We start from the raw sequence: 22,644 nt of genomic DNA, 5'->3' as shown, positions 1-22,644 counted from the left end.
ATCTTAGATTCCGAAATTAATTCGTGATTTTTAGTTCAAAATACATCTAACACCACACTTTTGAGTAAAAAACCACACTTTTGAGTAAAAAAGTGCTTCGGAAACCTTATTTCCGAAATATTTCGGAAACTGAGTTTCCGTAAGTGGGGTGACATTTCTAATGGTTGGGGTGTCAAATCTAATGATCCTAAATACAGCATTATGGTTCACTCACTATAGCTGTTGCTTGAATCTGGTTTGGTAAACTCACTTTGTTCTCGAGCATAATAAGCTATGTTGCATAAATACGGGTACGTGTACGAGATACGACATTTTTTGAAAAAATAAGGTACAGGTACGCCAGTTATATATATATATATATATTTAAATAAATAAATATATAAATAGAAATAAATGTTTTCTACCACAATATTATTAATTAAAAATAAAATACTCGTATTTCTTGGTCAATACTCATATCAAAGACCAACGTGATGGGAGGAAGAAGAACGTGAGCGACTCTCTCTTTATTCTTCATAGCTGATGTATGTTAGAAAGAGTGAAAGGTAAATTAGGTTTTGGTATTTTGAATAAATTGAGAATAAACTTTTTAATTTTTTAAATTAAATAAAAAACTACAAAACGATATAGTTTTAAACATTTTCTTTTTCATTTCTAAACTTATCCGACGTACCCACGGCGTACCCAAACGTACCCACGGCGTACCCGTAGCGTATCCGGAAAGTACCTAGTTTTTTTTGTTTGGCGGTCCATTTGGGTACGTACCAAGTACGTACCCACGACGTACTCTGCCAATTTTGGTGTACCCGTGCAATATAGATAATAAGTAAAAGCCTTAGTTGTTATATTAAACAAGTCTGAAGTGGTGATTTCTCCCTTTTTTTTCTTATAACTTACCTTACATATTTGCTTGGATAATAGTTTCAGGGTAAAATTTCGTTCTCTGAATTGGTTTTTATGGCCATTGAACTTATCTATATGTTCTCAAGTTCAAGCACAGCAAACACCAATGGATCAGAATAAGGAACTTCACATGTTGGTTCTGTTTTGCTTTTTGGACTGCCTTTTCTGACCTAATTTGTTTAAAACATGACAACTAATAAACAGTGCTAAATATTAAGGAAAAGAGCGTCTAACTATAAGATGATGAGAATAGAGACAGTATGAAAATAAAACTAAACTGCATTGACTACTAGTACTTTTTATGTAAAGCATAGACATATATGCCTTTTATATCAGTTTCAGTGTGTGTATCTGTGTACAAGCAAGCATGCGAGCATGGCTGAGCAAAAATCCAATCATAATTGATGAAGTTGGTTGTATAGTTAATACCTATGCTTTCTTTTTGTTTGTGGCTTGGATGAATATAGGTTTTTTAAGAAGTTAATGGGTGATACTATTTTTGTGTTTATGTTAAGTCTATCTTAAAGTGAAGTAAATCTGTCCCGGTTAGCTTTGAAAATGTTATTTGCAGGTTTCTTCTACAATTAATCTATTTGCATCTACTGAACTTCCTCTTCAACAGGCTATCCTTCTTCTGCAGGTTTCTTCTTCCTCTTTTGTTAGGGGAAAAAGGTGTAGCCAAAATGGGTTAAGATGGTTGATTTTACTTAAGATGATGGATGAGTATTATGAGTGGAAAAAGAGGATTTTTAACAACCAAAATTTTTAAGCCACTAAGATTGAACTAATTTTGTTTTAATGTTAATTAGCAGAACTACTAGCAAGAATGTGGTACTGCAGGTAGTTGTGTAAATGTTGTTTTGATGTGGTATTGTTATATGTAAAGTACGAATTTGTGGATCAATAGTGATATTATTAGAAATCTTATTCTTGTAGAGTCATATGGTGGTATATTTAAATGATGTTTTGTGCTGAAGCTTCATTTTTTGGCGCAAAATGGGGGAATCAGAAAAATAGGATTCTTGGTGCAAATTATACAGACAAAATGTGGTAATCTGTGATATAATATGCATATTTCCCCTAGTTTTCATTATGTCAGTTACCCTTATGTATAGTTTGTGCATACCATTTTCCATAGATTGTGGTTTGACTGGTTGTCGGAGGAGGTTACGGCTGATTCGTACAAGGTTCCTAAAGCTCCTGAGAAATGAGAATGCCCAAGGTATAACAATCTCTTATGTGTTTAGTTTCAATGACTCTGGTTTAAAATTGACTTAATCTATACATTTTGTCTTAGATTACATCGGAACTGAGTTTAGTTTCGCTGACTCTAGTTAAAAGAAAAGTGCACTACCAGAAAACTTTTGGAAGATTGAGAACATCTATCTCAATTAAGACTTAGCTAGAAAGATCTTATCCAAAAGGTCTAATTAAACACTACCAGAAAACTGTTACGTTTAAGCCACTTCACAGCACCAACAGACTATAAAACCAGATGGCTGAATTAAAACAAACACCATTTGCATAGATCCAAAGACTTAATGTCCTTCAAAATGATTCCCCTAAGTTACTCCCCAAACGTCACATGATAACCGTTCTTGACTCAAATATCTTCAATCATTTCCTTCTTGAGAGGGCCATTGAAAAATCCAAATGCTACCAAGACCAAAGCAGCTCAAAGATCGTGTGCTCATTTTTCTTGTATAGGACCCTGCTATCAAATAAGGATTAGATGTTCTACGGGTAAATCTTTGAGAGCTGGCCAATAGATTATATAAAATGATAGCAAGTTTTTTTTTTTTTTTTTTTGGTTACAGATAGCAAGAGCTTATTTTTTGTGGGAGAGAGTGTATAATTAGAGAGAGTGCATCACTCTCTAGAGTGTGGACTCAAAATTATTAGGTTACAAGGGGATAGAATATTCAAGGATTAGTCCATGAACCTACGGCACATCCAACATTCTAAAAAAAATCCAAATTAGGAAACAGTAACACATGTTTATCCTACTGAAAATATATCCTCATCAATAATAAAAAAGGAATGGAAAGCTAATACATCTCCATGTTTTGCAGCCAAATACATTTTCAAACGAAATATTAGAATAGAGAAACATCATTTGGCTTGGATACATTTCCAAGGATTATAGACTTACAAGACTAAAGATCATGATCATCTTTGTTTAAGATAACAACTTCCTTGTCATTCTAAAATATGTACCTGCCATTGGCATGGTCAGGAGTCAGGACATTTCTCCAACAAAACATCATTCTTTACTACTTTTTGGTGTATGATCCTTGCCAAGTGATGGTTTATCATAATCATACATATGGTTAGACATACAAGCAATACTTCACTGTATACAAGTCATTTATAACAAACAATAACAATTTTAAAGAAGTTCTCAAAACTTTAATATTCAATCTGAAGATGAAGCTATAATTTTTTTTATGGGAAAGCACATCACCTGTGTGAATGAAGAGCACCTCAACATCCTTAGTATGAAAGCTTGGAATCCCAGTTTATTGAAAATTCTGATGCAATTTCAGCAACATCATTATCTTAGACTAGAGGTTAATTAATTTTTTGAATTTCTTATACCTGAAAGTGTCATCAGATCTGTAATGTTGAGGCCTTGAGCAGCAAATGAGGTGATAAGTTGAGTAAGGTTGAAAGAGGGACCATGACGGTTTTTGTTGGCGAGTGTTATGGTGGCTGTCAGACTGTCTCTCCTCCCTAATGGAACCTCCCAGCCAACAGCATGAGCCAGTGAAAATAATTAAAAATGTATTAACTAAATGCAATAATTAACAAGGTAAAAGGACAGAGACAATGACAAGGTCCACTACAAAGTAAGTGAGGCAAGAAAATGGTGAAAATGTTATAGTTTGGAGTTGTTATAACCTTGTCCCTATCACTCTTTTTATAATCATTCACAAGGACAGAACTACAGAAGAAAAAAGGTAAGGCAGGGGAAAATTAACACAAAATCAATGGTGACTAATTGGCAACAACCTCATAATCAATGTTGTATATTAAATGATAAAATGGTAGCAGCAGCTAACTTTATAAAATGATAATCTGCATTAGAGTTTCAAACTAAACAGAAATTAGATATTGAAAATGTTTTCATTTCATTTTGCTGAATTTGAATATCATACTCAACTTCTTTGACCTTAAAGCCAACTTCAAATAGTGCAAGTTTGCGATTTGATACAGAAAATGAGGTTTTTTATTTCCTGGTTTGTCCTTAGCTAGAACCGCATGATAGAATTATCTAAATATGGGATATGTTTGATAGTCTTCTGTATGAGGTACAACACCCTCATGTGGTGTTGGAAAGTGTTCAAAGTTGCTTGATATTGGTGAGGTCTGTATTCTGCCTTGTGGCTAAAAGACTGATTTTTCAGGGTACTAAAGGCTTTATGCCCTGCTTTGTAAATATACATGTAGGATGCAGGTTTACAATTTTGGTGTCCAATTAAATATATTTTGTGTGCATAACTCAATGGGTTGACTGCAGTTTTGCTTTACAGAAAAAAGAAAAAGAAAAAAAAACAGTGGCTTGTTTACTCCCAATATTAGCTTCATTCTTGCTTCTTTCTCAAGGTCTACTTTTCTTTTCCCTACTCATCATGTGCAGCATCAATATCAAGCTCCATAGTCTATGGATAATGGATATGTCGTGAATAGATCAAGAATGCAAGTGCAGAGTCATCAATTGTATGATATGATTCCAATATGTTCTAGTGCAGAGTCATAGGTTTACAAGCACATTGTATAAACACATTAACATGAAAAATAAATTGAACACCTAAATTTTAAACTTCTAACAGTAACAGTTGTGCATGTTGTCTGCTTTAATAATCCTATCCAGAAGAATGAATTTAAACTACAATGAACAACCATGGATGAACTTTTATATGCATACTAAAACTCAGGAAATGAACTTCAATTTAACTGACATGTTATAGCTTTTGTTATCCTCATGTTCAACAGCAATAAATAGACAGCTAAAATTTACTATCAATGGCTTTTTTGAAGCTGCCTGCTAAGAGGTACGGCTCGGCATGGCATGTCGCAGGGTAGCAAAGATTGCAACTGGTGAAAATGCTATAATAAGATATCAAATTTCCCCTCAAATCCCTGACCCTTCCCATCATCGACTCATATGTTATCTAACTCTTATCACTTGAGTTAGTCTTCGGGGACACCAATGGTCCTATGTGGCGTCTCAAGTGTCAAATGAAGTCTATGGGGGATATGTTTTACACATAATGTAGGTTTTCATACCAATCAAGTATAAGTCGTCACTTGCTTTAGTGAGTTTTGAGGGAGAATTTCATTTTTTAGAGAGTATTTATTCTAATTCACGACTCTTATTTGTTTTTGTTTATTATTATTTTTATTTATACAATTCCACCTTGCTAACCAGTTTTGTTCAATTCGATTTGCCAATATTGTTGAGTGACTGGAGAATACTTTTGAATCCAATGGATGTGTTGACAGAGCGAGGTCTAATCCTACCATTAGAACAAAAATGTTTGATTTAAATGTAGAAACCTTTTTCTTTTCAAAAAGGAGAGATTATTCTTTGAAATGCAATTAAGACCTATTATAACAAATCAATTGATCACTGAGGCGACACATCAGGAAAAGGGATCCAGCTCCATACCTAATAATTCACATAGAGGTTATGTATATCATCTCTTTGCCCATATTGCCATGGAACTCAATTAAGTCAAAATGTTATCAGATACCCTTTGATCTTGCAAATATAAATTTTTTAGAACAAATTCTCATTGTGACAATGCCACATCATAAACATGCATGGGTGAACACTATCCTTTAATAGTGTCTTCCCTTATTTTATTCTATTCCCATGATCAAAAGTAGTCAATCAATCCAAGTCAATTCTTATATATCCAATTAATCCTTAAAGCTACAGGTAGCAAGATGAAAATTGATTCCAGACAAGAAGAACGGTTTTGGATAAGGAACAAACAGCATGGACATTGGAAAAGTTCAAGGGTAGGAAGTGTGATTAGAAAAACTTTATTCAGGGAATCACCTGCTGATATGATGGTGTGTTTGTAGAAGCTTCATCACAGGCCTTTGACATTCTCTGCTTATAAATACATTGACAACAATGATGGAAGAGCATAGACAATGAGATTTGATATGAGGGATTAGATTTTAGATCGAAGAGTGTGGATGAAGTTGGATGTTGCTTGCTCAAATGTCTTGCATGAAGAGGTAGAGAGAGTGCATTTGAGCCAAGGATGACTTGCCGGCATGCATCTATATGCTAGTTGCAAAAGCAGGATCCCTTCAAAGGGTGTTGCTGGCTTGTTGTCCTGGCTCATATTTGCTCTCTTTCCTCTCATATGAGACTCAAAAAAGAGCTTAACAGGATGTTTGTTTAGATTGATTTTTTCTTTCATCTAAATCAATTCTAAAATTCAGAAGCTATTTACAAAAACTTCTGACGATTTCCAATCTGCCTCGTTCAATTGTGTCATGTTTGCTATTCCAATGTGGCACATGAACTGCATTATTTGTTTGAAGTAAATCTGATTATTAGTAACACATGCAACTGGAAGGTTTGGTTCTTGAGATTATATACTTTGGTTAATGTTAGAAAAATATATTCAAGTCCTACATAAGGGGTTTTCAGGGTAAACGTATATATAGATTGGTTGCTCTTAGTCTATATGCAACCCTTCAATCAGATTAACACACATGAATTAGGCCTGCGCAGATTAATATATATGTAGTTTAGGTGATCCTTTTCTTGATCCACTTTCTCTTCTATTTTAAGGGTGCACAATCTTTTCATGGAATTGAGGAATTCCTACAGTGGAGAAATATATTTATATTTTGCATAGCTCAAACTATATGCTCTAAAGTTCAATCGCATGGATCATTGTTAAATTTTATGAAGAATGTGCAGGTAGTTACTTTATTAGCTGGAAAGAAATGTGTTTAAATCTAATTTCTGGCTTATTTTTTACCAAAAGTTGGTTTCAAACTCCGTTTCGTATCACATTATTAACTAATCCACATCACATTCACATGTGTCTTTCTTCTATGTCAAATTTGATCGCTAGCACTTCTAATAATAATTTTTTTAGAGATTAAGAAATTAAAAATAACATTTCATAGAACGATTTTTTATATAAAAAGAGCTAATCATTACTATGATTGGAAAGCACAATATTCCACATAAAACTCCTTTAAGCAATCAATTTCTTTTCAATTCAAAACAAAAAGAACACGCGGTAATAATTAATGAGGTGGCTATTTGTTAGTCACACAAGAAATTAATAATGAGATTTTATAAAATAGAGATTGAAATTTAAGTTATTATTTGTACAAGACTACAAGTAGACATCAAAACAGTAAATATTGGATGATAGGGATAATCAAAATCTTACACGGACTAAAAGTTCTTTAATCATTTTTTTAATTAGTCATAAAGCTAATTGCGCAAAGTACAGATTACTTTAATATAATAATTAGATTCCAGTCAAGATTGAACATGTAGAGAATAAATTCCATCACAGTTCTCTTACATATGGTCCGGACGATTTTAGCACGGAAAGTGTGTCCCACTTGTAGGTCTCCACTCTCCACAAGTGTGAGACATATGATCATGTATTTTTACTTTTCAGTGCACATTAATGGTAAGCATCTAATTTACACTTTCAATTGATACTTGTTTACACCCGTTTAGATCGTTAAAAAGAAATTGAAATAGAGGAGAAATACGTCATGATGATATATATGATATGATAAGATTAGAAAACTCATAACGATAAAAAAAAATGTGCCACAATGTATATGCACTATATATTTAGTGCTATACATGTATAAGACTGTTATACTTTAGATTAAATATATTCCTACCTAATTCTTATCTAATTCTCTTAGAATTCCTAACTCTTTCCTAATGTGGGACTTCCAAAATATTGCTAAATTACGTTATTTAGTGAATGAGTTGTTCAAAGTGGTATAATAAATCATGAGTTTTAAAGCACGCACACACTTGACAGGGGGAGTGTCCACGTGAGACATGCGTGCGACACCGATACAAGACGACACAAGTGTAATACGTGTTAGAAGTGTATGAATAAAAAATTATTACTTTTTGACTTAGACACGGTTCAGATATAATTTGAATACTTAGTGTGTGAATTCTATTTTATTGTGAGTTTTGTGTTTTGTTCAATATGAAATTATATATGTTGCTACTTTTGCCCCTTGAGTTTAGAGTTTAGTTCATTGTTCACATACGGTACTCTCATTCTTGTGATTTTTATTGGTTTGTTTGATTTTTCAATCCCATACACTATATTTTCTATACCTATTCCCCTGTTTATTAAAAAATACTATATTGATTTTCTTTTTTAATATGCATATAAGTCACGTACCCAAAAAAAAATGCATATAAATCGTGTTCCAATATCTTGTCAACGCCCAATTTTGTCCCCTTATTACTATTATTATTATTATTTGTTTTAAGTTGTTTATTTCACTACAGCATTTTTGGCCTTTTGCCGCGGACGGAAAACCGCGGGCTCATGTCAAAAAACCGTGGCTAAAAGCTTACACCGCGGTTTTGCCACGGTTTTCGTGCCGCAGTGTATGTGGCCGTGGCCAAGCTCAAGTGCCACGGTTTTGTCAAGTTCAAGCCACGGTTTGCTCAAAACCTTAATGCCACGGTTTATATAATACCGCGTTTGGGAAACCGTGGCCTTGGAAATTTTAACCACGGTTTCTGGACAAGTTTATGCCACGGTTTCTTTGTGCCTTAATTCCACGGTTACTAATGCCTTTCTTGCCATAGTTTTTTAACCGTTGTATCATAGTGGTTTTTTAGAAATCTTCATACTACAGTTGCTTTTTAGAACCTTTTAAGCCCCATGTCCTACCCATTGTATTCAAAATTCATGATAATTCAATTCATTATAAAGTCTTCCAAGTTCTAACAATGACAGCTTGGATCACCCCAAATAACATGTAAGTCAAGATAACTAAGAATGAATAACTAGTGGATAACATCTCTAGTATTTAAAAAGTTAACATCTCTGACCAACCATCTCAAGATTCAAATCCACATGTAACTTAAGTGGACAACTATATTAATGTATAAGAGTAAACAATACAAATAATCCATCACTTATGGAACACACAATCAGTAGCTACAAGCAGTTGGACTTGGACCTGATAAAAAATAAAAACCTTCTGATCTTCAGGATTGGACTTCATCTGATCCTTGAAGTGGTAAACCATATGTGTCTCGTTATTAACTCTGTTGCACTAATACAAAGTTGAGAAACATTATCAGAGGTCATTAAGACTCATTCATTCATCCAAAACATGGATCTGTTGCACTTAAAATTGAAAATGTAACTCTGTATTGTTAAACTCAATTCAAGCTTAAACCAGCAGGCACTTATAGTCTTATACTCACACTAACATTATTTAGCTCCAGTAAAATTGTAGCAAATTTCTCATACAATAACAAAACAGCATAAATTGCACAACAAAAATGCAAACCTAGTAAGAAAACTAAGTCTGAAAAAGTCAAAATTTACTAGAAAAATGGATACCCACATGGATTTTATCATCAGTATCAATATATGTGCAAGTATCATTAATTTGTTGGTTATTGTCTGCCATGCCTAAATCAGCCCAATTCTCAACATGATCATTCCCCATATGAAAGGTGGCCATGGTTATTCCCTTGGGATACATAAGCTGCTGCCCTGTATCCAAGCACCTTCCCCCGGTTGAAGAAATCCCTGCAGAATTAAGATTCTACAGGATTAAAAAAATTATGAAAATAAGCAAACATGGCAATTAAGTAGCACTGAAAATATAGATTCTACTAAGCCATACAAGAACAAACCTGACCCAAACTCATAAAACTATGAAATCGGATGCTGACTGAGAGTCATGGGAGCATGTCACCCTCAACAAGGGGACTGGATATAATGCAAACCATTGGCCTTGCAGGCATTTATCAGTGGCCAAACTAATTGCCAGTTGTGAGCATGATGCTATTACACACCCTGTAGACACAACATGTAGGAGGAGTAGCCTTTGAGTTTCTAGGATAATCATCTTTTAAAATTAAAAGCCCTTCTAATCCCTTTTCATGGAATTAATAGATAAATTTCCAGAGAATAGAGCTTTAGGCACAAAGAAAAAACTGCAGTAGATATAGAAACTAGGAAGAAAGAAAAGGATCCCTGAAATAACTATTTCACATAAATAGAGTGAAAGTTGACAGCATAAAAATGCTACCTCTTGATCCCTTACCACCTTTAGCCACTCTGGATTTTCTTAGTTGAGAACCTTAGGTTTAGTGATGAGCACCTGTTCATAAAACACAGAAATAAGGAAAGAAAAAGAGGATAAAATATTATATAGTATTAATTTGGACCTTTTCTTTTGCTACAATATTCACTATGCTTTCTGATATATTCTTCAGCAAACTGTAGTATCAAACTGGAAGAAAGTGGAAGAAATTTTACTTACATATCTTAGACAACTAATGTAGTATCAAACTGCATAAACATAAAGAGACTTATGATAAATAAAAGGAAAAGAGAAAAGAGAAATGATAATGAGACTTATGAGAGGTTACATACTACTTACATGTGTAACAAACATTACCACCACATAATAAAAAGAGCACAACATACATAACTGTCATTGTGATTTGTTTTAACAGTTACACATTCACTATACTTTTTGATATATTCTTTAGCAAACTGCAACCCACAAACATAATTAGCTAGCTATCACATTGGACCTTGATAAAAGCTCTTAGCATTCAATAAAAAATACTCCATTACAGGCAATGATTATTGGAGAAAATGAGCAAATAAAAAGAGGTGGAATACCCTCCACCACTCCAAGGGTCTCTTAAACCAAGAGAATATTAATCAGTTTTAAATAATCATATAAGTAAAAAGAAAATATAAAGATAACAACTCCATCACAAAATACTGAAAACATAACTAAAGAAAAGTAAAGGAAGAGTCTACCTTTTTCAGTACTGAAAGTAGATGACAATGGGTATCCTCTCCCTTACTTCTCTGCATCCAGCAACATAAGAATATAGCAATAGACTAGCCCTCCAAACACTCCCAGATATAGAGATAAACAAAAGCCCAAAGCTTCCTGAAATCTTCTTAAAAGGACATAATATTTTTTTAATTTAAACTTGTTCATTCATACAGGAGCTGAAACTGAACTGAAAAGTATTGAAATCACAAAAACAAACAAGTAACAATGGCAAAGGAGATCTAGATATGCAGAAGAGAATCCTCCAAATCAGGATCCAAGCCCAAATTGAGCATCACCAAACTAAAACAGACACTGACTTCAGCAAACGAAATAATGCATCAAATAAAAGAATCAAGCAAGACTAAAGGACCCTTTATTTCTAGCATCTAACATGAAGAGAAGAAAAAATACTCAACACCTAATCAATAATGAGAAGAAGAGAGGGGTATTGTGATAAAGAGGGTTATCATTGGAGAGCAAGAGGAGAATAGGGTTTCCAGCCAACACACTCAACCCCTCTTTATCCACGTGATGAGAATTGGTTGGGTTCTCGTCGCACTTCGTCGATTTCTTCCGACTCAGAGACGAAGATGGTTGTTCTCGATCTCCGCAGATAAGAGAATCGGTGGCGCTGATGGTGGCTCTCGCCGCAAAGGAAGAACGCCGTAGAGGAGAAGGCCAAACGCACAAGGTTTCGCACAGAGTTGATGGTGGCTCTTGTCGCACTTTACCAAATTTTGAAGAAGAAGAGAAGACGGGTTTACGGGAGCAAGGGTTTGGCACTTTAGTTAGTTTTCTTTTTCATTATTTTAGGAAAATTAACCTTTGGATTTCAAATTAATTAAATAAAACTTTTATGCTACGGTTACAATTGTGGGAGACATTCCCACGGTTTAAAACCGCGAAAGAAACTTGCCTGCGATTTATGAACTGTGGTTTAAGAATGTATAGCCACGGGTGTATCTGTTCGTATTTAAAATTTTGGTTTAACATATCTACCGTTACAAAACCGTGGCATATACCGGTTTTACGCCACAGTTTTTGGCCCGTAGAACAAAATAGCGTGGTCTAAAGCGAAAAATGTTGTAGTGTTTGTTACAAAACCAAAAAAATATAAGAAAAATTAAAATTAAAATATAAATAACTGTTGTTATCTAAATATATAGTTAAGTTAATTCAAAAGATTAAAAAAGAGAAGAAGAAAAGAAAGTCACGAAAGTGACTAAAAAAATAAAGGAAAAGGAAGAAAAGGTGTAGCCTTAATCTGCAAGGAATAAAGAGTCAAAAAAGAGAGGAAAGAGCCATGTGCATAGGTATGGGGTGAAGCTGTTAGAATTAGTGGACTTTGATATTGGGTCAGTATGTGTATTGGGCTGGTTGTGTTGAGCCCGAGCCCATTGATTGTGTTGTCTCTGTTTGTTGATAGAGTCCTATTACTGTGTCTTGTATAAGTACTGTTCTGATTAATGGAAAGTTAGTTGAGTTTTGCAAATCTCAATACATTTTACATACTGTGAAATAAACAATTGGTATCAGAGCTCCGAAAGGGGCCTGAACCAGGGAAGAACCGCAGCTTTTTCCATCCAGAAAGAAATCGTGTTCGTGAGAGAAGAGATCGTTTGCCAGAATCGATCGTGTTCGAAGAGAAGGAATTTCTCATCTGAGAGAGTGATTGAGTTGAGGGTGAAATCGCAAATCTCACCCTGTCAAGAATCGAGTCTGAGCAAGAAAGGTTCAAGAAGAAGGGATCGTTTGTCTGAGAGAGAGGGGTGATCGAATTGAGGGTGAAATCCAGAAATTCACTCTGTCATCAACTGAGTTTGGGTTCGTGATCATCATGGCGGATAGTTCGAATTTCTCTCTTCCTGCTGTTCCAAAATTCGATGGTCACTATGATCATTGGGCAATGCTTATGGAGAATTTGCTGAGATCTAAGGAGTATTGGGATCTGGTAGAAGGTGGAGTACCACCTCTGGTTCAAAACGCAACACCGGAACAGGTTAAAGCACATGATGAAAGCAAATTGAAGGACCTCAAAGCAAAGAACTATCTGTTTCAATCAATTGAACGAAGCATCATTGAGACCATCCTGTGCAAAGACACGTCAAAAGATATATGGGAATCCATGAAGCAGAAGTATCATGGTTCTACCAAGGTGAAGCGAGCACAGCTACAGGCCCTGAGGAGAGAGTTCGAAATTCTTGGAATGAAGGAAGGTGAAACTGTCAATGATTACTTTGCAAGAACTCTTAGTATTGCAAATAAGATGAAGATTCATGGAGAATCGGTGAAGGAAACAATGGTTGTTGAAAAGATTTTGAGGTCAATGACGGAAAGATTCAACTATGTGGTATGTTCCATTGAGGAATCGAATGATGTAGATACTCTTACTATTGACCAACTTCAAAGCAGCCTTCTTGTTCATGAGCAGAGGATGAAAGGTTACAAGGAGGAGGAACAGGCTTTGAAGGTTTCTAACTCGGGCAGAGCAGGAGGAAGAGGCAGAGGACGCTATGGCAATCGTGGTCGTGGTAGAGGAAGGAACTACACAAGCAAGGAATCCGTTGAATGTTACAAGTGCCACGAACTTGGTCACTTCCAATATGAGTGTCCAAGTTGGGAGGAAAGTGCAAATTATGCTGAAATGAATGAAGATCATGAAGAATTGCTGTTGATGGCAATGTCAGATTTGAAGGATGAAGATCATGAAGAATTGCTGCTGATGGCAATGTCAGATTTGAAGGATGAAGATCATGAAGAATTGCTGCTGATGGCCAAGTCAGATTTGAAGGATGATTTGTTAGAAAACCAGGTATGGTTTCTTGATTCTGGTTGCAGCAACCATATGTGTGGCATAAAATAATGGTTTCATGAAATCGATGAGGGATTTGCCACCACTGTAAAGTTAGGAGATGATTCAAAGATGACAGTTAAGGGAAAGGGAAAGATCAAGTTGCAGATTGGTGGCTTGAATCAGACTATCACTGAGGTTTACTACATACCTGAATTGAAGAATAGCTTGCTAAGTGTTGGGCAATTGCAGGAAAAGGATTTGAAGATTATATTTCATAAGAACTGGTGTAGAGTTTATCATCCAAGAAAAGGCCTCATTATTCAGTCAAAAATGTCCTCAAATAGGATGTTTGCTGTCATAGCAAAGGTTATGACTTCAGAATGCTACAAGGTTTCAGAAGAGGATACAACTGATCTATGGCATCGTAGATATGGGCACCTTGGTCAGAATGGACTAAAAACCTTGGTTCAGAAGTCCATGGTAAGAGGTCTACCTGCTTTGAAGGATTCTAGCAGCCTTTGTGAAGGATGTCTCAAAGGCAAACAACATAGAGACCCTTTTCCACAAAAGAGCACTTGGAGAGCCTCGCAGAAGCTTCAACTGGTTCATGCTGACATTTGTGGCCCCATTACACCTGAGTCTAATAGCAACAAAAGGTACTTTATTACCTTTATTGATGACTGTTGTCGGAAAACCTGGGTATATTTCCTTGCTGAAAAGTCTGCTGCTTTAGAATCTTTTAAGAAGTTTAAAGCAATTTCAGAAAAGGAATGTGGTGAAAAGATAGGGTGTCTTAGAACTGATAGAGGGAGAGAATTTACTTCAAAAGAATTTGATCTGTTTTGTGCTCAACATGGCATTAAGAGACAGCTCACTGCTTCCTATACTCCACAACAGAATGGAGTGGCTGAGAGGAAAAACAGGACTATAATGAATATGGTGCGGTGTATGTTATCTGAAAAGGATGTACCACGTGAATTTTGGTCTGAAGCAGTCAACTGGGCAGTGTATGTTCAGAATAGGAGTCCCACTGTAGCAGTGAAGAATGTCACACCTGAGGAATATTGGAGTGGGGTTAAACCTTCTGTTCACTTTTTCAGAGTTTTTGGGTGTATTGCACATGTTCATGTCCCTGACACTCAGAGAAAGAAACTGGATAATAGAAGCACTAAGTGCATTCTTTTGGGAGTAAGTGAGGAGTCCAAAGCCTATAGGCTCTTTGATCCTATTTCACAGAGAATCATTGTCAGCAGAGATGTAGTTTTTAGTGAATCAGAGAAGTGGACTTGGACAGAGGATCAGGGTAAACAAACTTTGGAGCTTAATGTTGGCGGAGAAGACATTGACAATGAGAATTCTACTGGTAACATAGGAAGTTCAGAACCACAACTAGAACCAGCAAATGTACCTCCTGGTCACTTAGCAGAAGCAGGAGCTTCCAGTGCAAATTTGCCTAATGAGGATCTGCAAGGTATTCAGCAAGAGAGAGAAGAGCGGAGGAAAAGACAAGTCACTCAACCCTCTTGGATGAAAGAGTTCACAAGTGGTGAAGAGTTAGATGGTGAAGAGTTAGATGGTGAAGAAGGGGAAGAGTTCAGCTTCTCAGTTTGTACTCCTGCAACTGATCCTATGTCATTTCAAGAGGCTGTTAAAAGTGAAAAATGGAGGACAGCAATGGATTTAGAGATTCAGTCCATCGAGAGAAATAACACTTGGCAACTTGTAACTCTTCCAAGAGGAGCAAAGAGTATTGGTGTTAAGTGGGTTTACAAGACTAAGCTCAATGAGAGGGGAGAAGTTGAGAAGTATAAGGCCAGATTGGTGGCTAAGGGGTACTCACAGAAACAGGGAGTGGATTTCACCGCAGTCTTTGCTCCGGTGGCTAGATGGGATACTATAAGGACTATTCTTGCTCTAGCTGCACTTAATGGGTGGACAGTGTTTCAACTTGATGTAAAGAGTGCATTTCTGCATGGGGAACTAAATGAAACAGTTTATGTCAATCAGCCACAAGGATATCAAGTGAAAGGTGAGGAAGACAAAGTGTATAAACTCAGCAAGGCTCTCTATGGATTGAGGCAGGCACCGCGTGCCTGGTATAGTAAGATTGAGTCTTACTTTCAGAAGGAGAATTTTCAGAAGTGTCCCTTTGAGCACACTCTATTTGTCAAAAATAGAAAAGATGGGAAGATTCTCATTGTGAGTTTGTATGTTGATGATTTGATCTTCACTGGCAATAGTGATTCATTGTTTGAAGAATTCAAAGAATCAATGAAGAAGGAGTTTGACATGAGTGATCTTGGGAGAATGAGCTATTTTTTGGGTGTAGAAGTAACACAGAGTTCTGAGGGTATTTTCATCAGTCAGGGGAAATATGCAAGGGAAGTATTAGAAAGATTTGGTATGAGCAGAAGCAATCCAGTCAATAATCCTGTGGTTCCTGGAACTAGGTTGTCAAAGAGGGGCAGTGGATCTGAAGTTGATGGTACTCATTATAAGCAAATGGTGGGTAGTTTGATGTACTTGACTGCTACTAGACCTGATCTGATGTATGTTGTATGCCTTGTGAGTAGATACATGGAAAAGCCCACTGAACAACATGTACAAGCTGTGAAACGGATCATGAGGTACTTGAATGGAACCATTAATCTGGGCATTTTGTATAAAAGAGAAGCAGCAGGGGACCTTGTAGCCTTTACTGATAGTGACTATGCTGGAGACTTGGATGATCGAAGGAGTACTTCAGGATATTTGTTCCTACTTGGAACAGGTTCTGTTTCCTGGTCATCAAAGAAGCAAGCAGTGGTGAGTCTTTCTACCACTGAAGCTGAGTTTATTGCTGCAACTTTGTGTGCTTGTCAATGCATTTGGCTCAGAAGAATACTTTTCTATCTTGGTCATTTTCATGATGGATGTTCTAAGATCCACTGTGACAATAGTTCAACTATTAAACTGTCAAGGAATCCAGTTATGCACGGAAGGAGTAAACATATAGATGTTAGGTATCACTTTCTGCGAGATTTGGTCAGAGAAGGGAAGATTGAGTTAGTCCATTGCAGTACAGATGAGCAGGTATCAGACATAATGACTAAACCCTTGAAAGTGGAGACTTTCATGAAGCTAAGGAGTAGGTTAGGCATGTGTAGACTGAGTCAGTAAACTGAATTGCATGTTGCAAGTTCAGTTTAAGGGAGGGTGTTAGAATTAGTGGACTTTGATATTGGGTCAGTATGTGTATTGGGCTGGTTGTGTTGAGCCCGAGCCCATTGATTGTGTTGTCTATGTTTGTTGATAGAGTCCTATTACTGTGTCTTGTATAAGTACTGTTCTGATTAATGGAAAGTTAGTTGAGTTTAGCAAATCTCAATACATTTTACATACTGTGAAATAAACAGAAGCAGGGTATGGGCCATGGGGAGGTGATATGATAATTTTACAGAGTTGTAAATTAAAACAGAGGATAAAATTTGCAGACCTACAAAACTGCTATATAACTGGCAATTTTCACAGCCTTCAAGCACTATAAATAGGAGTGAAATCACACGGTTGGAGGAGGACTCGCTGGAGGAGAAGATGCCGAAAAATCATCTGTTACCATTTTCCTATATTTACTGTGTTGTGACTAAATCTGTTAGACAAGTATCATAGTAAACTTGAATGCAATTCTCATTTAAAATACAGAACCATAGCAAAGAATTTGATGTAAACTTTCATTGTTAAATACAATATAAATCTGCATACATGAAACTTTGGCCAAAGAGAAAGTAGAAGGAAAATGTGAAAAGGCTTGAACATAGACTCTGATTCAGAGTTCTTCGCCTACACTGTACAGAACCTTCATAGGAACAACTTCAGAACTGACCTCATACCACCATGCTATGGAGCCATCCTCAAAAAAACCCCAGTTTTTCCCTATCACACCACAATCAGAAAGAAGATGAGCATAAATCCACACGATCGCTACTGAGAATAGAACTGCAAAGCGATCAAATATGGGCTTGTCTTATTTCGTCATTTGAGGAATGTACTGTAAAAACATGTCATTACTTAAATTTGAGTACAACAGAAAACAAGGAAAGAGCAATACGAAGGTTACAATTTTATTAATCACCTTTAAAAATACTAGTAGAATAATGATTTATGGCAGGCCGATCTCCACACATTTTGCAAGCTAAATTTTAAAAACCACAATCAACAAATGCTTCAGACGCAAATGAGATCTACAACATTTGTTGCTGGTACGTTGACACTGCTCTTAGACAAAACATGTATTGCATAAGATAAAAGACAACCAAACCCGTAAAGACAGAGGGATGCATAGTGGTGGAACAAATTCCGTTCATTTAAGACAGATACAAGGAGCGAAGAATTTTACTCTCTACCCTTCAATCTAAAAACGTTTTTTCCTTCGGTATGAGTGATAAACCCACATTAATAACTCATCAAAGATAATGCATGTTATATGTAACTTTCACATTGATGTAGCAATGTATATGATTGTCATGATTTGAGGGCTTTATTCTTCCGGGCTGGTGCTATTTTTTTTTTCTTAAAATAATATAATAAATAAATCTGTTTAATACAATAGAATAGTTTAAAAATAACTTACCAAAAAGATGGGTTAGTTGTGCTCATGTAGGAGAGAGGAACCGGTTGTTTGCAAAGGAATATTAATTGATCAAAAACTCCTAGGTTCGCTTAAATAATGGATACATAACGAAATTTTTGTGTTGCAAATTCTGTCACAAATTTTCAAACAACCAGTTTCGCTGAATATTCCTTGATGGTTGTTCTAGTAGGTGAGGGTATGGTGCTATGTTTTGAGCTTGAGGTTCTGGGTCCTGTTGGCTATGAAGATTTGAGCTTGGTTTATGGCTTGCAGGAAGAAAAAGGATTTGTGGTTATGGAGGGATTGGGGTTTGAGGGGTTTTGTTCTTGAAAAGGCCGGGGGTGATTCCAATGAAGGTTTTTGGTGGTTGTTTGTTGGGGAAGGGTGGCGGTGATGGCCTTAGTTGGTGGCGGAAAGTTCAGTTTTTTTTAAGGAATGAGGATGGTTGAGGCTGAGGGTGGAGGTTTATGGTGAAGGAAGCTATGGTGGCTTCCATGAGAGAGCTAATAATGGTTCCAAAATGGGTTTGTGAGGAGACAATGAATGGTGGATGCAATCATGCAAAGATGCACAGAAAACAAGAATGACAGTGTCTTTCTCGGTGCTGCATTTTTTATATATACAACTAAAAATGCTAAGTTTCTTGCCATTTAAAATTCTTTTAGGTTAGAAAAGTATAAATAATAGTAATTTTTATTATTGTTATTACATTATATTTTAATTTTAATTTGAATATGGCCTTTTCTTAATTATTTTTATTTTAATATGTTGAAATAAAAATAATTAAGCCGTATATTAATTTATTTAGAGATAAAGTTAGCTTGATCTTCTACATTTTACATATTTTTATTATCTCTTCTAATCAAAGTGTGGTAAAAAATAAAAATCTCTCTACATGTATGATTTTCAAGTATTGAACATTTGAGTACTTGACCTTGTGTTTCAACCAGTCATTTTTATCCCTGAGACAGGCTCCAATTTTTTTTTTGAAAGTAGACAGGCTCCAATTGGGTCTTACACTTTTATTTGAGAACATACATAAAAAGTTCAAAAAAGAAAAAAAGAAATCAAAGCTAGCTAAAAAAGGATCCCCAACATTTGCGCGTGCAAAGAGGAGAACATAAAAGCAAATTCTCGGAAGCCATAAAGTAAATATGGGAATCTACATGATCACTTTGAAATGATAAAGTGCATGGGAATCTCTACAGAATGATATCTAGGAACAAAGAGAGTGATCTAAGCCTCCCTTCCCACACTGCCACGCAATTCCCAATTAAGTCAAAGTTTTATCAGATATACGATCTTCCGATTAGGAATAGATATATCTTCACACCCCAACACCTCACTTTTAAGGTGTGGAGAGGTGAAAGAAGAGAGAAATAAGAAGAAATGAAAGAGAAAGTAAAGATATGATATGTGATTTAATTGATAAAGAAGAGAGAAATAGATAGAGAATGAAAATGATCAAAAAGGAGTGAAGAGATGTGTATGTATCATAACTCTCTCATTAACTATTTTTTTTTTTAAATGATGCGTTAACATCACTTTATGCGGCAGACACTACCAACATCTGCAATTTATAATAATTTTTAATGGTCACAAATTATGAAGTTTATTAAAAAAAAATGTAATTTATTAGTTATAAACAGTCCCAAACTGCATGTGTCGAAAGTAAAGTCGAGTGAATCAATAACAACTCAAAGTTTTTAGAACAAATTCGATAGATCACATTGATAGTGCTGTAGCAGAAACATGGGTAACCACCACTATACGTCTATACTAGTACTATCCACGGGTTGCCTTAATCAACTTCTTATATTCTATTCCCTCAACAACAGTAGTAATTAATCAATCAACAAATTAACATCTTTGGTAAGCAAAAATGAACCAAATCAACTCTTGCGTGCTTATTCCTATGATAACGACACGTAGCAAAATTAAAGTTTATTCCACACAGTACTACAGGATATGAGTGAACTGAAATTAACAACCCTTTTGACCTTAATGCCTATAAATACATAGGCAACTGAAGGGCATGAAATGTGGGATTGAGTAGAAGGATCGATCTAGATGAAGTTGAATAGAATGTTTATTTGCTCAAATGTCTTGCATGAAGAGGTAGAGAGAGTACATTTGAGCCGAGGATGACTTGCCGACATGATCTGTTGCAAAAGCAAGGTCTTTGCTCGTGAGTTGTCCCGGCTCACCTTTGCTCTCTTTTCTCTCATATGAGACTCATTAAAGAGCTTGAATGCTACAGTGTTGGGAAATCCTCCATGTACAATTAATTCACAAGTCAAAATCAATTTAGGAGAGAAGTTTATATATTTTGAGAAAAAATAAGCTGATCTGATCTGCATAGAAAAGAGTTGCACAAAGTGCTCCTAGAGCTATCCTTAATTCCTTATAACCCTTATAAAACCCTTTAAATGTGATTACTATGGCTCTAAGCAGTGCCTGCCCAAAGGCGAACATTAATGAGTAAACCATTCTAAATTTCTTATATTAGAGAATTGAATTCATACATTAGAAGTACTGCTTAAGGGTGTGAGGTCGATTCCTCTACGACCTCTAAATGCTAGTTCACAGACGAACCTCCATAGAGAGATCCATTGGTGTTTTAGGGCTAGTTGATCGAGTAGCAGGGTTCAAGGAACCTGCAGATTGCATAAGTAGCAGCCTGGTAATCCTTAGAGTGAGTCTCTGCTGGTCTCCCAACATGTTATTGACGCTCTTTTATAGGCCTCAAGGCGCCCCTCTTTCCTGTCATCTTTATTACCAAAAAGAAGAAAAAAAAAACGGATTTATTGTTCAAACGATAACAGTTTTCGATGAAAAAAAGACACACAATATTGTTCTAGTCGAATTTCAATCAAATGGCCTAAAATCCAAAGGTCCAAAACAAGACGTTCACTTTGAGTTGTTTTCTCACCTATTCAAGGATCAAATTTGAGTTTTAGCACTTCATTGATAGAAATATAAAGTAGAAAGTTCAAAAAAGGCTCATTTTGTGGCCATCTAACACCGCCACATATGTTAGTAGTAGTTTGATATACGAGAAATTAATGTAGAATAAAACGAGGGGAGGGAGTAGTGGACCGTGTTTATCCACGGACATATTTCTATCACGACATTTAATTATGTTCCTATCACGTTGATAATAATGATTAATTGAGATTTTACAACTCAATTTCACCATATTACATAATTTAAATAATTTTTTTCATAAATGTATTCAAATATAAATTATTTCTCACTTTCAACACAATTTTACATAATCAAACTTTTCAAAATCAATTATACAAAACTGATTTTGAAAAATGTTGATCCAAACATGCCCGTGTTGAGTAGTTTATGATATAAAAAGTCAGTCATTTACCATGGAATTTGTAATTAAGTTTCAAACTATTTTTCACAAAATAATTTATAAGTATCAAGCACTATGTATATTTTTTTGAAAACAAAATTTGTATTAACATAAAAGAGCTTGAGACCATCCTTCTCAAGTAGGAATAAGATCCGCTCTAAATTCTAAGAGCTACAAAGCTAAGAATAGGTTCCACAAAGGGTGTGTCCTACCACAACCCTCCTTTGCTAAGTGATCAACTAGATCGATCATTTGCTTCTCTAAATACATGAGAAACACATAAGCAAGCAACCTCTTAGATAAGCATGTCAATCATCTCTAAATCAGATAAGCATATCAATCACCCACCCCACCGCTAATGAGGAGTCACTTTCAATAATTACCGAGCTAAGGAAAAATTGACTGTAGTACTTCAGCACTTATTTTGCTAATGCATCTTACACAAGCCCATTTTATGTGATTTCTTGTTTTTTTAAAAGACTTTGTATAACATAAATTAAACCACGTTAAAATAATCATTATTATTTTATTTTATCGAAATTAATTGCAAGTAATTTTGTGATCGTCGTGCCAATGCCAGCCTAAATAGCTATATAGACTATATAATGTCATCTAGACAACTCAAATGTTTCACAATTAAGTGGACATATGTTAGCCGGTTTGAATAATAAAGTAAAGATTTATCTCGTTCAACAGTTAATTAGTCGAGATAATAAAGTTGACACACTTATTAAAAAATTGCAAAGTTATTCAAACCCAGCCATCATCTAGCAGTCCTACACAAAGGCTTCATTAAGGCCCAACGCCTCAATAAAATGTCTTATCATGCTTATAAATACATGTTTGACCATTCATTTACGTAAGCATGAGGGCCGGCCCTGGGCCTGTGCAAGC

The 22,644-nt window shown here is 35.6% G+C and overlaps 1 long non-coding RNA gene across 1 annotated transcript; it reads right to left on the bottom strand.

Annotated features, from left to right (window-relative positions):
- Positions 1 to 8,933: 8,933 nt before the first annotated feature.
- Positions 8,934 to 10,913, bottom strand: LOC130723920 (uncharacterized). Its single transcript, XR_009014392.1, has 4 exons — positions 10,213 to 10,913; positions 9,815 to 9,977; positions 9,520 to 9,707; positions 8,934 to 9,222 (listed from the first exon to the last, which is right to left on the bottom strand). It is a non-coding gene; the product is annotated as an uncharacterized LOC130723920 (long non-coding RNA).
- Positions 10,914 to 22,644: the final 11,731 nt, after the last annotated feature.

The sequence above is a fragment of the Lotus japonicus genome, chromosome 6 (genome assembly GCF_012489685.1).
Source record: "Lotus japonicus ecotype B-129 chromosome 6, LjGifu_v1.2".
NCBI lineage: Eukaryota > Viridiplantae > Streptophyta > Magnoliopsida > Fabales > Fabaceae > Lotus > Lotus japonicus.
Note: the sequence above shows the minus strand (reverse complement) of the source record. Positions and strands in the feature narration are given on the sequence as shown.